This window comes from Malus sylvestris, chromosome 7, assembly GCF_916048215.2.
Source record: "Malus sylvestris chromosome 7, drMalSylv7.2, whole genome shotgun sequence".
Lineage (NCBI taxonomy): Eukaryota > Viridiplantae > Streptophyta > Magnoliopsida > Rosales > Rosaceae > Malus > Malus sylvestris.
The window spans coordinates 1,532,434-1,547,387 of NC_062266.1; the positions used below are offsets into that span (position 1 = coordinate 1,532,434).

Here is a 14,954-nt window from a genome sequence, read left to right on the forward strand (position 1 = left end):
AGGTGCACCGTCAATTCTTGGTCATGCAGCTACACCCCATAAACCCTGCAGTGCATCCTACTCGTCTACCACCACAGCTGCTGGCCACAGCTGTCGGAATTCTTCACCCTAAATCCAGGTTTCAACCTTATCAGGTGCTCTCTGTCAAAAGGATTGAGGCCGATATATGCAATCTCCTTGCTGCCTTAGCTTTCTCCTTTGGTTCAAAAATGATGAAGTTGGAGCATGAGGAAATTGTGGTGTTTTTGTTGTTGGGAGAACTCGGGTTCACACCCCACTCTCAATTGTCCCTTATTGAGTTGTCAGATGGTGCGCAAGCTCGTGTTGTGCTTAAACCTAGATAAACTAAAGGCTTTACTCTAATTAGGATCGTTACAAATTAAGGATGTCTCAAGCAAGGATATTTACTCAACAAGCGAAGTTTATACAAAGAACTAATTTTCCGTTCAAGTATGCGTTCTTACATAGAATACACACATATCTATAGGCCAGGGAGGAAATTTCCCGAACCTTCCCTAAAACTATCTGGAGACAAGAGTCATCGTTCTCTTTTGTCCCTTATATAAGATATGGAGGAATTTTCTCTACATCACAATTAACAGTACTTTACATCACGCTCAAACTATTCTAAATAAGATTCCTTACTTTACAACACATCAAATATTATTCTAGTGGTGACAACTTATTGTCAAACAACATGATATTGGATAGCTGGTGTTGGAATAGTAAAATTATAAATTATTAGCTAATGAAAAAATTACATGAACATAAGGGTGAGAGAGTAAGAAAAATATAGAACGCGAGAAAGTATTTTGAGTTGAGTGTTTTGACTGAGACTTTATTTTTTAGTGTCCATATTAGTTGGAGCATTGTTCATGGCAAAAAGAGTTGAGTGTGGATAACTGCCCCCATTGGGCATATGATGCCTCCATTTATGTCTAAATGTGTCAAATGAATAAACAGTCTTCATAAATATGTTCTTTAATACTCACACCATTTATTTATTTCATCTATTCAGATGTATAAACAGTTTACGATTCGAAACAACTTCTTATAAAAAAAGTATCTTTTAACAAAAAAAAAAATTAAACGATTTTAATTATAAAAATATACAATTATACATTAAGTGGTTTTGGGATAATAAATAGGGGTGTGATATTCACCCATCCCATTTTAATTTTCATACACCATTCTAATTTTTTGCTGTCGAATTGAACGAATTGAAAAAAATCAATAGATAGAAATTAACAAGGATGTGCTATCCACACATCACTAATAAATAACCCCGGTTCAAAACGGCTAATCTTCTCTGTTAAGTAAAAAGACAGGTGTCACAAGGACAGTGCAGGAAGAGCGGGGGCGAAGGCCTTTTGGGCACAGCAGATTTGAACTGGAACAAGTAAGTCCCGCTTTTTCCTTTTTCTATTTTCCGTGTTCTGTTTGTTTCCCAAGAAAATTCCAAGGAAAACGAAACCCTTCCTAATTTTTGGTTTGGAATTCGAATGCAATTGCATTAAATGTTGCGCCTTTGATTTGGTTATTTGCCGAATTTTGAGAAGACTCATTGGATTATACAAGTTTGAAGTGATGGAGGATGTTTCTGGGATCTGGAGCAGGCTGAGCAACAAAGTCCACCACTTGGTATGTGATAGGATACTGTTATTAGTGATAATTGTACAACATTGTGGTGAGCTAATGTTGTTAATTGACAGATGTCTTGTAGTCATTAGTTGAATGTTGTGGATAAGAATAATAGTTTGTTAGATAAAGATTAGATTTGGGAAAATATCTTGTTAGGACCTTAGCCTGCGTTCTGGTATAAATACTGGATAACTGTGCAGATGCAGGGTTATGATTTGGAAGAGAAGTTGTTGGAGTAATACAAGAGAAATACTAGCATACATGTGCAAGGTTAGAACAAGGGGTTCTATTGGAAATCACGGCTTGTGCAGTTTTTGGTTCATCGGCTCCTCAACATATTCAGACTATGAAAGTCTCGGGATTAATCAAGAATTGCCCAGTTATTGTATTGTTGGATTCGGGTAGCTCACACAATTTTATTAGTTTGTCTGTTGCCAAACAATTGGGGTGGAAGGTTGACTCAAAACATTCTTTTGAGGTGATGATTGCAAATGGGGGTACTATTGCCAGTAAAGGTTGTTGTTCTCAAATTAAGTTGCAGATTCAACAATATGAGTATATTTCTGATTTCTATGTACTACAATTGGGTGGTTGTGATGTGGTTTTGGGAGCTCAGTGGTTAAGAACTTTAGGTCCTATTCTTTGGGATTTTGACAAACTCAAGATGGAATTTACTTTGGGCAAGAAGCACTATTGTATTTCTAGTTCTCCACCTCCTGCACCAACGTCCATTTCAACCTGTCAGGTGGAGAAATTGCTTTCTCAAGGTCCTTTTGGTGTCGTTCTTTTCTTCCTAGAACCTGAGACTCAGGTTGCTATTGTTGGGGATCTCACTGTTCTGCAGGAAACTGAGTTAGAGGACTTATTATCTCGATTTGCTTCTGTATTCCAAGCACCAACCACACTTCCTCCTTCACGTTCTCATGACCATAGAATTCCTCTTTTGGACGGCAGCAAGCCTCCCAGTGCCAGGCCTTATTGGTATGGTCCCTTACAAAAATCTGAAATCGAAAAGTGTGTTCAGGAATTATTGGATTCGGGTTTTATTAGAGCCAGTAACAGTCCATTTTCTTCACCAGTTCTCTTGGTTAAGAAGAAGGATAATAGTTGGCGGATGTGCATGGATTATAGAGCTCTAAATTTGATAACCATTAAGGATAAGTATCCAATACCCTTAATTGATGAATTGTTGGATGAGTTGTTTGGTGCTCAATTTTTTTCGAAGTTGGATTTGCGGGCAGGATATCATCAGATCAGGGTCCATACTAGTGACATTGAGAAGACAGCATTTCGCACCCATGACGGTCACTATGAATTTTTAGTAATGCCATTTGGGCTTACTAATGCCCCAGCCACTTTCCAAAGTTTGATGAATGAGATTTTCCGCCCCTACTTGAGGAAGTTTGTTTTGGTTTTCTTTGATGATATTCTCGTGTACAGTGACTCTTGGGAATCCCATCTTCACCATTTGTCTCTGGTTTTCAAAGTTCTCCAAGACCATCAATTGTTTGTCAAGCGAACTAAGTGTGACTTTGGCAAATCACAAATCGAATATTTGGGCCATGTGGTGTCTCGGCAAGGGGTGGCAGCAGATCCAAGTAAGCTTCAATCCATTCAAGATTGGCCTCTTCCTCATTCGGTTAAGGCTCTCAGGGGTTTTCTTGGCCTCACTGGATATTATCGGAAATTCATTCCGAATTACGGGAAGATTTGTGGACCACTTACTGCGCTCACAAAAAATGATGCATTTAAGTGGACTGATGAAGCTACTAGGGCCTTCCAGGCTCTCAAGGATCTCATGGTATCTCCTCATGTTCTTGCTTTACCCGATTTTTCCAAACCTTTCATTATTGAAACTGATGCTTCCAATACTGGTCTTGGTGCTGTTTTACACCAAAATGGGAGGCCAATTGCTTTTACAAGCAAAGCTTTAGGCCCACGAGCTCAAGCAATGTCCACATATGAACGGGAAATGTTGGCTATCGTCCATGCCATCAAGAAGTGGCAGTCATATATTCAAGGGAGGCATTTTGTCATTAAAACTGACCACCATAGCCTGAAGTTTTTTTTACAACATCGAGCTCACACCCCTTTTCAACAGAAGTGGGTTTCCAAACTCCTCGGTTTCGACTACGAGATACAATATAAACAAGGTTGTGATAATGTTGCTGCTGATGCTCTTTCTAGACTGCATTCGGATGGGGAATTGTCGGCCATCTCTTATCCTTACATGGGTTGGTTGGATGATATAAGGAGGCATAATGAACAAGATCCTTGGATAATGGAAAAAATTCGGGAGTTACCTGCTGATGGTGCTTCTTCCACAGCTCGGTACCATTTTGATAATGGTTTTCTTAAGTATAAAGGGCGGATTGTTTTAAGTCCATCTAGTGGTTGGAGGGACAAGATTTTCTATGAGCATCACTGTACTCCAGTGGCAGGTCATTCTGGTTTTCTTAAAACATATAAGCGAATTTCCCGATCTTTCTACTGGCAGGGTATGAAATCTGATGTTATGCAGTGGGTGGCAGCTTGCTCAGTTTGTCAACAAAACAAGACTGAAACTTTGGCTTCTCCTGGCCTACTTAATCCACTTCCCATCCCATCTACTGTATGGACGGATATAGCAATGGATTTTATTGTTGGTCTTCCTCCTTGCAAGGGTAAAACCATTATTTTTGTGGTCGTTGATCGCCTTTCCAAGTATGCTCATTTCCTGCCCATGTCTCATCCATACACTGCCCATTCCGTAGCACAGATATTTGTTGACCATATATTCAAACTCCATGGTATGCCATCCACAATAGTAAGTGATCGCGATCCTGTTTTCTTGAGCTCTTTTTGGAAGGCATTTTTTACGTTGAACGGCTCCAAATTGTGTCTCAGTTCGGGTTACCATCCTCAAACCGATGGGCAAACAGAGGTCACTAATAGAGGTTTGGAAACATACTTGAGGTGTTTTTGCAGTCATCAACCAAAGAAGTGGGTTCACTGGCTTCCGTGGGCAGAATGGCATTACAATACTACTTTTCATACTTCATCCAAACTGACACCATATGAAGTTGTGTATGGGCAGCCACCTCCCGCTGTACCTACTTATGAATCTGGAGCAACTAAGATTGATTTGGTTAATCGGAGTTTAGAAGAAAGGGGAAGAATTTTGTCTCAGCTCAAGACTAATCTTGTATCGGCTCAAGTGAGGATGAAGCAGCAAGCAGATAAACACCGCACTGAGAGGTCTTTTGAGGTTGGAGATATGGTTTTTCTGCGATTGGTACCTTATCAACACCAATCACTTGCTAAACATCCCTTCCATAAGCTTCAGCCACGGTTCTATGGTCCATTTAAGGTGTTGCAGAAGATTGGTCACGTGGCTTATAAAATTGACTTACCTACTACATCCAAACTTCACCCAGTTTTTCATGTTTCATGCTTGAAGAAACAGTTAGGCTCTGATATCATTCCTGCAGTTCCATTACCTGTCGTTACAGAGGATGGACTCTTGGAGGATTATCCTTTGGCAATCTTGCGGCGCAGGTTAACAGGTCAGGGTAGTTCATCTAAGACTAAGGTTTTGGTGCAATGGAAGCATCGGCCTAAGGAGGATACGACTTGGGAAAATTATGCAGAGTTTGTCAACAGGTTTCCTGCATTCCAACCTTGAGGACAAGGTTCATTTTTTAGGGTGGGGTAATGATAGGATACTGTTATTAGTGATAATTGTACAACATTGTGGTGAGCTAATGTTGTTAATTGACAGATGTCTTGTAGTCATTAGTTGAATGTTGTGGATAAGAATAATAGTTTGTTAGATAAAGATTAGATTTGGGAAAATATCTTGTTAGGACCTTAGCCTGCGTTCTGGTATAAATACTGGATAACTGTGCAGATGCAGGGTTATGATTTGGAAGAGAAGTTGTTGGAGTAATACAAGAGAAATACTAGCATACATGTGCAAGGTTAGAACAAGGGGTTCTATTAGTATGGTTACTCATACTCTTGGCCTTAACTTACACTCATTCAATCTTTCAGCTACACTTGGTTTCTGTAAAAGCAAATATATGTCAAATCTTAGACTCTTAGTAGCTTTTTAGCTTCAAATATATGCCAAATTAACCTCATAAGTGGGGTTTCGAGTGATCGAGTTGGACAGAATGAATACATGATGATGTTTTCTTACTCTTTTCTACTTAGTTTCTTCAAGAACAATTCATCTTTAGGTCAAGCCGGAAACTTATTGTTTTTATTTACGAATTGATAAGATTTTGGAAATAATTTGTATATCCAGAAGGAACGCTATAGTTGGATTATTTTGACTACTGCTTCCAGCACACCGATCCATCATTCCTCCGTGCTTTTATGTAGAGTAACTCAGAATCCTGTGTTCCAAAACTCATGTGGTATAAGTGGGGATGGCAGCTATATAGTCCGTGTACAACGTGCAAGGGAAAGAAGAAGATTGTCGTTCCCCCTCTGCGTACGAGTGAATAACATTTCCAAATAATCATATATTATGGGGAACTATAAATTCCTATAGGGTATTACAATCCGTGTGAGCCTCGGAAAGGGCCATGACATTATAGACTACTACTCATCTGTTCATCTTGTTTGTAGGTCAAGATGGTGAAAGAAAATGAAACAGTAACTGAATACGCTACCTTCATTCGTGGAGAACCTTCTCAAGATGCTAATGACCCCCCAAAAGTTGATTCCAAGGCGGAAATCCTTCACGAGAAAGTCATAAAGCAAATCATTAAGGAAGGTCATGGTCAAATACCATCCAAGTATTCAACATGCTTCTGTAAGTGTCCGGTGGTTTCCTTTTTGGTAGTGCTGTGCTGTGTACATTAGTTGAAAATCCAATAATTGTTATGTGTATATGTATTTGTTAGTACGGGAGTAAGACGTGAATGAGCTTGTGACCTGCAATCAGACACACACAACATCCATGTTCACAGAGTTGTGTATGCGTATAGGAGAATTATTTGTGCATGCATTAAATTTTATAAAAGGGATGCCTAAGATACATGTAGAAAGGTCTTGCAGTGAAGTTTTACTCTGATTTTTTCAATCACTGAGTGATTGGCATATGTGTGATAGTGCACTACAGGGCATGGACTGAAAGCACAGGACACAAGTTTGAGGACACATGGGATGAACAACGACCACTTGAAATGATTTTACCCCTTGCCGAGTTGTCTGCTACTTTTGATTATACAAAATATATGCAGAAGAATTCTGGCATGTTCCTTGTTCAGTCTGCAATTAGTTCCGTGATTTCTTTATTGCTTTTATTCTCTGTAGTTAACTTGTCATTTGATATGATTTGGGTTCATAAGCATTTAATCATTATGTGGTGGTATTAAATGCAATGAACTTCTTATTAGTAGTATATTTTTGTTACTGCAACAGAGAAAAGAGCATTTCTTTTCCGAATGTTCCACCAGTGGCAGATATATCATATGAAGTTGAGCTTATTGGATTTGATGAAACCAAAGAAGTAAGTTGGTCACTTGCTGTCAAATGTCTTCCCAAGTAGTTACCAATGGCAGTTCCAGAATTTCTCTTCCAGGGTTTTGCTTCAGTAATATAGTAATATGTATATTTTTTGGTTCTGCCTTTCATAGGGGAAAGCTCGTAGTGACAGGACTGTGATGAAACGATTGGAGCAGCAGATAGAAGAAAGATGGATGGAAATGCTTTATTTAAAGATGAAAAACTAGAGGAGGCAATGCAACTGAATGAAATGGTTACGCACTTGTAATTCTTACATATTTTATTTATGGCCGATGAGCATTTTTATATTTCCTTTCTGACATGATTCTGGTGGGTTTTCTCAGGCCATAGCATATATGGGTGACGACTTCATGTTCCAGTTGTTTGGGATGTACAGGGACATGGTATAGGCTGTTAAAAATCCATGCCACCTTAACATGGCAGCGTCTTTTATAAAGCTCAAGCATTATGAAGAAGCCATTGGACAATGCAGTATTGTAAGTATGCTGCTATCACAAGAAAGTCATCTAACTTCATGTGTTCAGCGGTTGTGCTATTCATCATTAGATACTAGAAAGTTGGGTTTGTAGGCTTATTTGGGAGTATAACTGCATCCCAACAAGTTTGAATCTTCATTCACTTTAACCTGCTATTTTGGATTGCCGTAGAAAATGAAAATGCTCTTAGTATGGACCAGCGAAAAGTTTGTAGGCTGACCGACACCATTCTTCATTCAATAATCGAATTTGAGGTTCTACAGGACTCTTATGATCCCTTTATTATGTTACTACCCAGGCATCATCCTGTTATTCAAACTATATGGCGGTTATAACTTAAACTTGTCAATGCAACTAACGTCTAATAATTGATTTTTCTGTGTCGTATGGAGTCGGGTGATATTTACCTTTTTCGTGAATACCCATAAATTGTCAATCCAACTAATGTCTATTAATTGATTTTTCTGCTTCGCTTGGAGTCGGCAGATATTTAACTTTTCATGAATACCCTCAAATTGTCAATGCAACTGTGTTAACTGTAATGGATGAATGAATGCTCGCAGGTACTGGCAGAGGATGAAAACAACGCAAAGCGCTATTTAGGCGAGGAAAAGCCAGAGCAGAGCTTGGGCAGACAGGTGCTGCGCCGGAAGACTTTCTAAAGGCGCGCAAATTTGCAGCGCAAGACAAAGCTATTGCAAGAGAGTTCCGTCTGCTTGCTGAACACGACAAGGCTGTTTATCAGAAACAAAAAGAAATCTACAAGGGAATTTTCGGAGCAACCCCAGAACCTAAACCCAAACGGGATAATTGGTTGATCATCTTTTGGCACTGGCCGTTGTCATTGTTCTATCGTCTCTTCGGGCGCGAAAGGTATAAAGCTGAGTAGTCAAAGATCTTAAGCTCTTGAATTGCATGATAAATGAGGAAATCCGTGTGTTGAACTTGCTAATAAACAAGGCTATGAAATGTGACCCTGAAGGTTCACCCTTTTACGTCTCGGGAGGGAGTTTAGTGTTAGAACCAATCAAATAACAAGATATAATGTATAATAATTTCACAGTTTATATTGAAATATAATACCACTATATATAATTAACCACAATATGAATAAGTAATGAAGTTGTAAATAATTTTTCCACAAAAAAAAAAAAAAGTTGTTGTAAATAAAATCACAACAATGGTCATTGACGTAGTAGTTCACGAACGTCTACATTGCGCGAATTGATATGTGTCTCTATATTGTAGGATACAACCCAATCTTTGACATTTAACACATATCCAAATCCATCCCAAGTTCAAGGCTGAAGGTCCATGGGTTTAGCCCATTTTCTTGTAGGGTGGGTGAATGAACTCAGTTATAAAGTGGGATTGGTGAATATTGATGGGCGATGGGGGACAATGGTCCCTCACAAGTTCTAGCATTTAGATGCCTATAGTTTTAGCCGGGAACGAAGATACAGTGATCAAATGGAAGTGGTCTAAATTGTTATACAATAGTTTATTTCATTTTCGCTTTGTTTACTGAGTTTTCGGTTGTGAATTTTCCATCACCACCATAATATTTTAGATGGTGTGTAAAACGAGTCAATTTGTTTCTTTGAAGTGCTTCTTGTTTCTTTTGTTTATGTGGATATTTTTCAATAAACGCGTGAAACTTAAGAATCAGAATAGTTCTAGTTCCTATTATATATAAATAAGCATGTCATATTATATGAAATCATAAAAATATTGGATTGAGGAGCCATTTAGTGCTGCTGTCTAGTGATATTCTTCTAGATTTGTACGTGATAATTCTTAGGTTCGATTCTTGCCAAAAACGAATTTGAATCACATTAGAGTATTGTGATGCTTAATTTACTCACACACACCCTTAATATAAATAATATCATTTGATCAATAAAAAATTAATAATACTAATAATAGATTGAGGTTTGAAATTTCCTCATTCCAAATGAACCCCAATTTATGACTTTCCTTTAGTCTAGTAGCATAGTTCCTACATAGTTTTAGCAGTGTTCAAGCTTACATCAAAGCAATCTTAGCCTTTCATTTTACACCTTGTGAGATGAATAGTATCAAAGAAAAGTAAAAATATGATTTTTCGTTAAAAATAAATAGTACCAGAAGTATTTCATTAAAACTCTTTATTATTATTTGTTTTTTATTCTCAACCCTCATTTTTTGAAACTAGAAATTGAAGGAGATCTAATTTTCTCAGCTGAAAGAAAGCGTGAGAAACGTGGAGCGCTGGGTGTATAAATTTGTACTCAAGATACAAATAAAATTGGACTGGTTGATTCTATTTGGAAGCAAGAGGATCTCCTCCGCGTCCTTTTTGTGGGGATTCTAGCGATTCTCGAATTTTATACATTCATTGTTTATCGTACAGTCAAAAATTATTTTAAATATATGCATTTATTATTAAACATAAATAATATCTAATAAAAACTGACCGCATGATGAACAATATACGTATAGAATTTAAAGATCTCTTAAATCTCTACAAAGAATATCCATAGAGGGTTGTCTTCTTATTTGGAAGTGTTGGGTCTAGAAATGTTCAGCGGTGGGTGTACAAATGGAACCAAGATCCTCTCCTGAGCAATTCCTTAGGAATTATAGGGATCTCATAATTTTGTCCATTTATTTTATATCGTGCGGTTAGTTTTATTTAAGAACTATTTATATTTGAATTTGAAAATTTAAATTTTAAATGATTTCTACCATAAACAGACATGATTACAGAATCTGCAGATCCCTAAGAAATTGCTCTCAAGAAATGATCCTGGTTCGTACAAATGATGGCGGGTTATAATAGCGCGTGGGCCCAGGGACTGGCGGGAGAGAGAACATGTGTTGGAAATAAAAAAAAAAAGACACAACACAAGCTTTAGTATAGCACTAGCTACTAGGGCACAAAAGTAGAGGAAAAGAGAAGGTCAGGAACCTATAATTTGTGAAGGACCCAGCTAGCATTAAAAATCGACTTTCAATTATTAAGGCCACCTGTAACATATTGACTATGGAGATATTTTTCAGTCTAATTAACATATAAAATGTTATATCAATATAAATAGTAGAATATATGTGTTAAGAATTTAATAATTTAAAAAATAAAATTTTCTTTTATTTTTATAAAAATACATGATTTATCATCTGTGTTCTCATTACAGTAAAACATTCTACATATTATCCCAACGCAAAATCATATTGACCATTATTAATTTTTTTTTTTGGTTTTGTTTTTGAGAAGGCCATATTGACGATTATTAGGTCTTTATTTTATTTGTGAAGGACCCAGCTGGCATTAAAAATCAACTTTCAATTATTAACATATTGACCGCTAAATCATATTGACCATTATTAGGTCTTCGTTTTATTTGTGAAGGACCCAGCTGACATTAAAAATCAACTTTCAATTATTAAGGCCATCTGCAACATAGTGCCGATAATTTCTTAAAACAAAATATGTGATGTATTACTCGTATTTTTTTCATAATAAAATTTTTCTATTAATAATGATCAATATGGTTTTGCGTTGTGATAATATGGCCAAAATGTTACATCTGGCCTTAATAATTGAAAGTTGATTTTTAAGGATTTGGATCTTCTTATGAGCCGAATTCTCTTGATCTAATAATAGATGCTGTTGAATTTTTATTAAATGATTATAAATAATATTTTTTTAAATTATAATAATTGTAACTATTTGATCAAAATTTAACAATTTATTATTAGGATAGAAAGATTCGGAGGATTCAAATCCTTAAAAATCGACTTCCAATTATTAAGGCCAGCTGTAACATTTTGGCCATATTACCACATCGCAAAACCATTTTGACCATCTAAAGACCATGGCTGTAACCCAATTTCCTTCAGGCAAGGTGAATGAACTCAGTTATAAAGAGGGATTGGTGAATATTGATGTGCGATGTGGGACAATGGTCCCTCTCAAGTTCCAACATTTAAATGTCAATAGTTTTATCCGGTAACGAAGATACAGTGATCAAAATGAAGTGGTCTAAACCGTTATACAAGAGTTTATTTCATTTTCGCTTTGTTTACTGAGTTTTCGGTTGTGAATTTTTCATTACCATCATATTATGTTAGATGGTGTGTAAAACGAGTCAATTTGTTTCTTTGAAGTACTTGTTTCTTTTGTTTATGTGGATATTTTTCGGTAAATGCATGAAACTCAAGAATCATAATGGTTCCAATTCTTATTCTATATAAATAAGCCTGTCATGTTATATGAAATCATAAAAATATTAGATTGATGAGTCATTTAGTACTACAATCTAGTTATATTATTTTAGATTTGTAAATGATAGATTTTAGGTTCGATTCTTACCAAAGACAAATTTGAATCACATTATTGATAGTCTATTATGAGACTTAGTCTACTCCCTAATCTCTTTAATGTAAATAATATCGTTTGTTCAAATAATAATAATAATAATAATAATAATAATAATAATAATAATAATAATAATAATAATAATAATGGATTGAGGTTTGAAATTTCCTCATTCCAAATGGACCCAATTTATGACTTTCTTTAGTCTATTAGCATTATATCATCAACATAAATGGACATTATGATATCTCATCATTCCCTTTGCTTTTACTGTGTAATGTTGCTTCGTAATTTTCTAATGGTTACATAATTTTAGCAGTATTCAAACTTATATCAAAGCAATCTTAGCTTATCATTTTACACCTATCATCTGACACCTTATGAGATGAAGCCATTGGACAAAATAGTTGCATTATTATTATTATTATTATTTTCACAACCCTCATTTTTTGAAACTAGAAATTGATGGAGATCTAATTTTCTCAGCGGAAAGAAAAATGAAAGAAGGCGCCTGAAACGTACAGCGCTGGGTGTATAAATTCGTACTAAAGATACAAATAAAATTGGACTGGTTGCTAGAGGTTTAGAGGTTTAGGATTATCTCTCTTCCTCTTTTCATTTCTTCTGTCTTTTTCTTTCACATTTTTATTTTATTTTTATAAAAAATTAATATAGTTGTTGATGTGGTTTACATTTAAATAGAAAAAGAAAAAGATAAAGAAAAAAGGGAGCGTTAACAAAAAGGGCTTGGGCTAACTTTTATTTAATGAAAAACCACCCTAAACTATTATTTAATAAAAAATGCTTAAATTTTAATCATAAGGACACAAAACTTATCTCTTAGGCCCTACAAAAACTAAAACACACGGGCTAAAACAAAAGCCCAAACCGGATAACAATTAATATTTCAAAATTGCCCCTAACAGAGCCTAACCCAGGCTCGTTAGCCAAACTAACGGTTACAATCCCAAAATCACTCCTTCATCCAACGCCATTACTATCGGCATACTTACCCCTTCAAACCGCACGAAAAAACCGAAACCTCCATTGCTCGAAACCTCAAGTTCTCAAACCAATTTCAACTTCGATTCAAGTTTTCAAACAATAATCTACACATCAAATCCGGAATTCCTCAACCCAAAAACTGCATTTGAAGACGAAAAACTGAAAAAATTCAAGATATATAATTGCAGAGTCCAAATTGGAGAAACAAAGCTACGAACCTAGAAATAAGTTGTGCCAGACCGATGGGAATTCTTGAACTATGGCTTTCGGAGAGGCGAGAAGCGGCTTCTCTGCGAAATACAACGCCGGAAAATCAACCCTCCGCCGCCGCCGGTGGTGTCAGTTTGGGCAATTCCCACAGCAAAACCGATGATCTCCCCGTCGAACTCGGGCGACGAGCAGGTGATGTCTTCGAGTTCGTCGTTGATCAGAGCATCGTCAAAGATTATGGACGAGAACAAGAGGCTGAGGAAAGAGAACATGCAGCTCACCAAGGAGCTGGCGGAGGTGAAGTCCCTCTGCAACAACATCTTCACCATGGTATCGAATTACGCTTGGGCCCAATCGGAGAGCGGTTTCCCGGAGCTAAAACTGCTCGATTTGATGCCCGGGAAGCGTTTCTCCAGAAAGAGGGAGAACGAAGAGGAGGAAGAGGCGAGTCCGAAGCTTTTCAAGGTGGTGATTGGGGCCAAGCGCGCGAGAGAGGCCGGCGGCGATGGGGTAGAGAACGATGAGGCCGACTTGCGGCTTCAGCAACCGAGCGCTAGCGAGGTTAAATCAGAGTCGTCAGATATTGGTCATAAGGAAACGCCGTGGCTGATGCAGTGCCACATGGCTAATCAGAGGGTGTGTAATTGATCATTAGTTAGAAGCAACGGTAGATATTAGATGGAGTTGTACTTGGAAGAACCAGGATTGAGGCACATGTTAAAAATGGGTTCACATGCGTCGTCAACCTCTAAGGGGGCCCATTCCCTTCAAGAAGTTTCTTAGACTTTCTTCTCTTTTTGCTTTATGAATTTTAGAAATAACACTTTTGTTTTGTCTTCTGCCCTTTTGATTTTGCATGATATTCCACATGGAATCTGATCAAATGTTCCCCACTTCCCACAAAAACAGAAAAAGAAAAAGGTGAAATAATAAATCTACTAGAAATCAAAGTTAGGAAAGACCATATCCAAAGCCACAAATCAATATGAAAAATTTGATGGCTCAAAATTCTTGTGTTCATCGGTAATATAAAATCCTTTTATTTTTGTGTCACCTTATTTTTCAACCTTTCATTGACTATTTCTATAACTGAACACGAGTATTATTATTATTTCTTAAACTGAACGCTAGTACTATCACTATTTCTTAAACCGAATACTAACTATTTCGTAAACTGAACGCTGGTACTATCACTATTTCTTAAACCGAATACTAACTATTTCGTAAACTGAACATTAACTATTTCGTAAACTGAACATTGACTATTTCGTAAACTGAACCGACTATTTCTTAAACTGAACCGACTATTTCTTAAAATGAACACTAGTACTATCACTATTTCTTAAATTAAACACTGATTATTTCTTAAACTGAACACGAGTATTATCATTATTTCTTAAACTGAACACTGGTACTATCACTATTTCTTAAACTGAATACTGACTATTTCGTAAACTGAACATTGACTATTTCGTAAATTGAACCGACTATTTCTTAAACTTAACTGACTATTTCTTAAATTGAACATTAACTATTTCTAGAATTGAACACGTGTATTATCATTATTTCTTAAATTGAACACTGGTACTTTCACTATTTCATAAATTGAATATTGACTATTTCGTAAACTGAATTTTGACTATTTCTTAAATTAAATATTGACTATTTCATAAACTGAACAGTGATACTACCACTATTTCTGAAATTGAACATGAACTATTTCTAGAACTAAACTCGGGTATTAT

General features: G+C 36.6%; 1 protein-coding gene and 1 pseudogene across 1 annotated transcript in view; both read left to right on the forward strand.

Moving 5' to 3' along the window:
* The window catches only part of LOC126628888 (disease resistance protein RGA2-like), an 81,154-nt gene that overhangs the window by 36,964 nt on the left and 29,236 nt on the right, over positions 1-14,954 (forward strand). The window lies entirely within an intron of this gene.
* LOC126628364 (peptidyl-prolyl cis-trans isomerase FKBP42-like) lies at positions 1,411-8,748 on the forward strand (annotated as a pseudogene).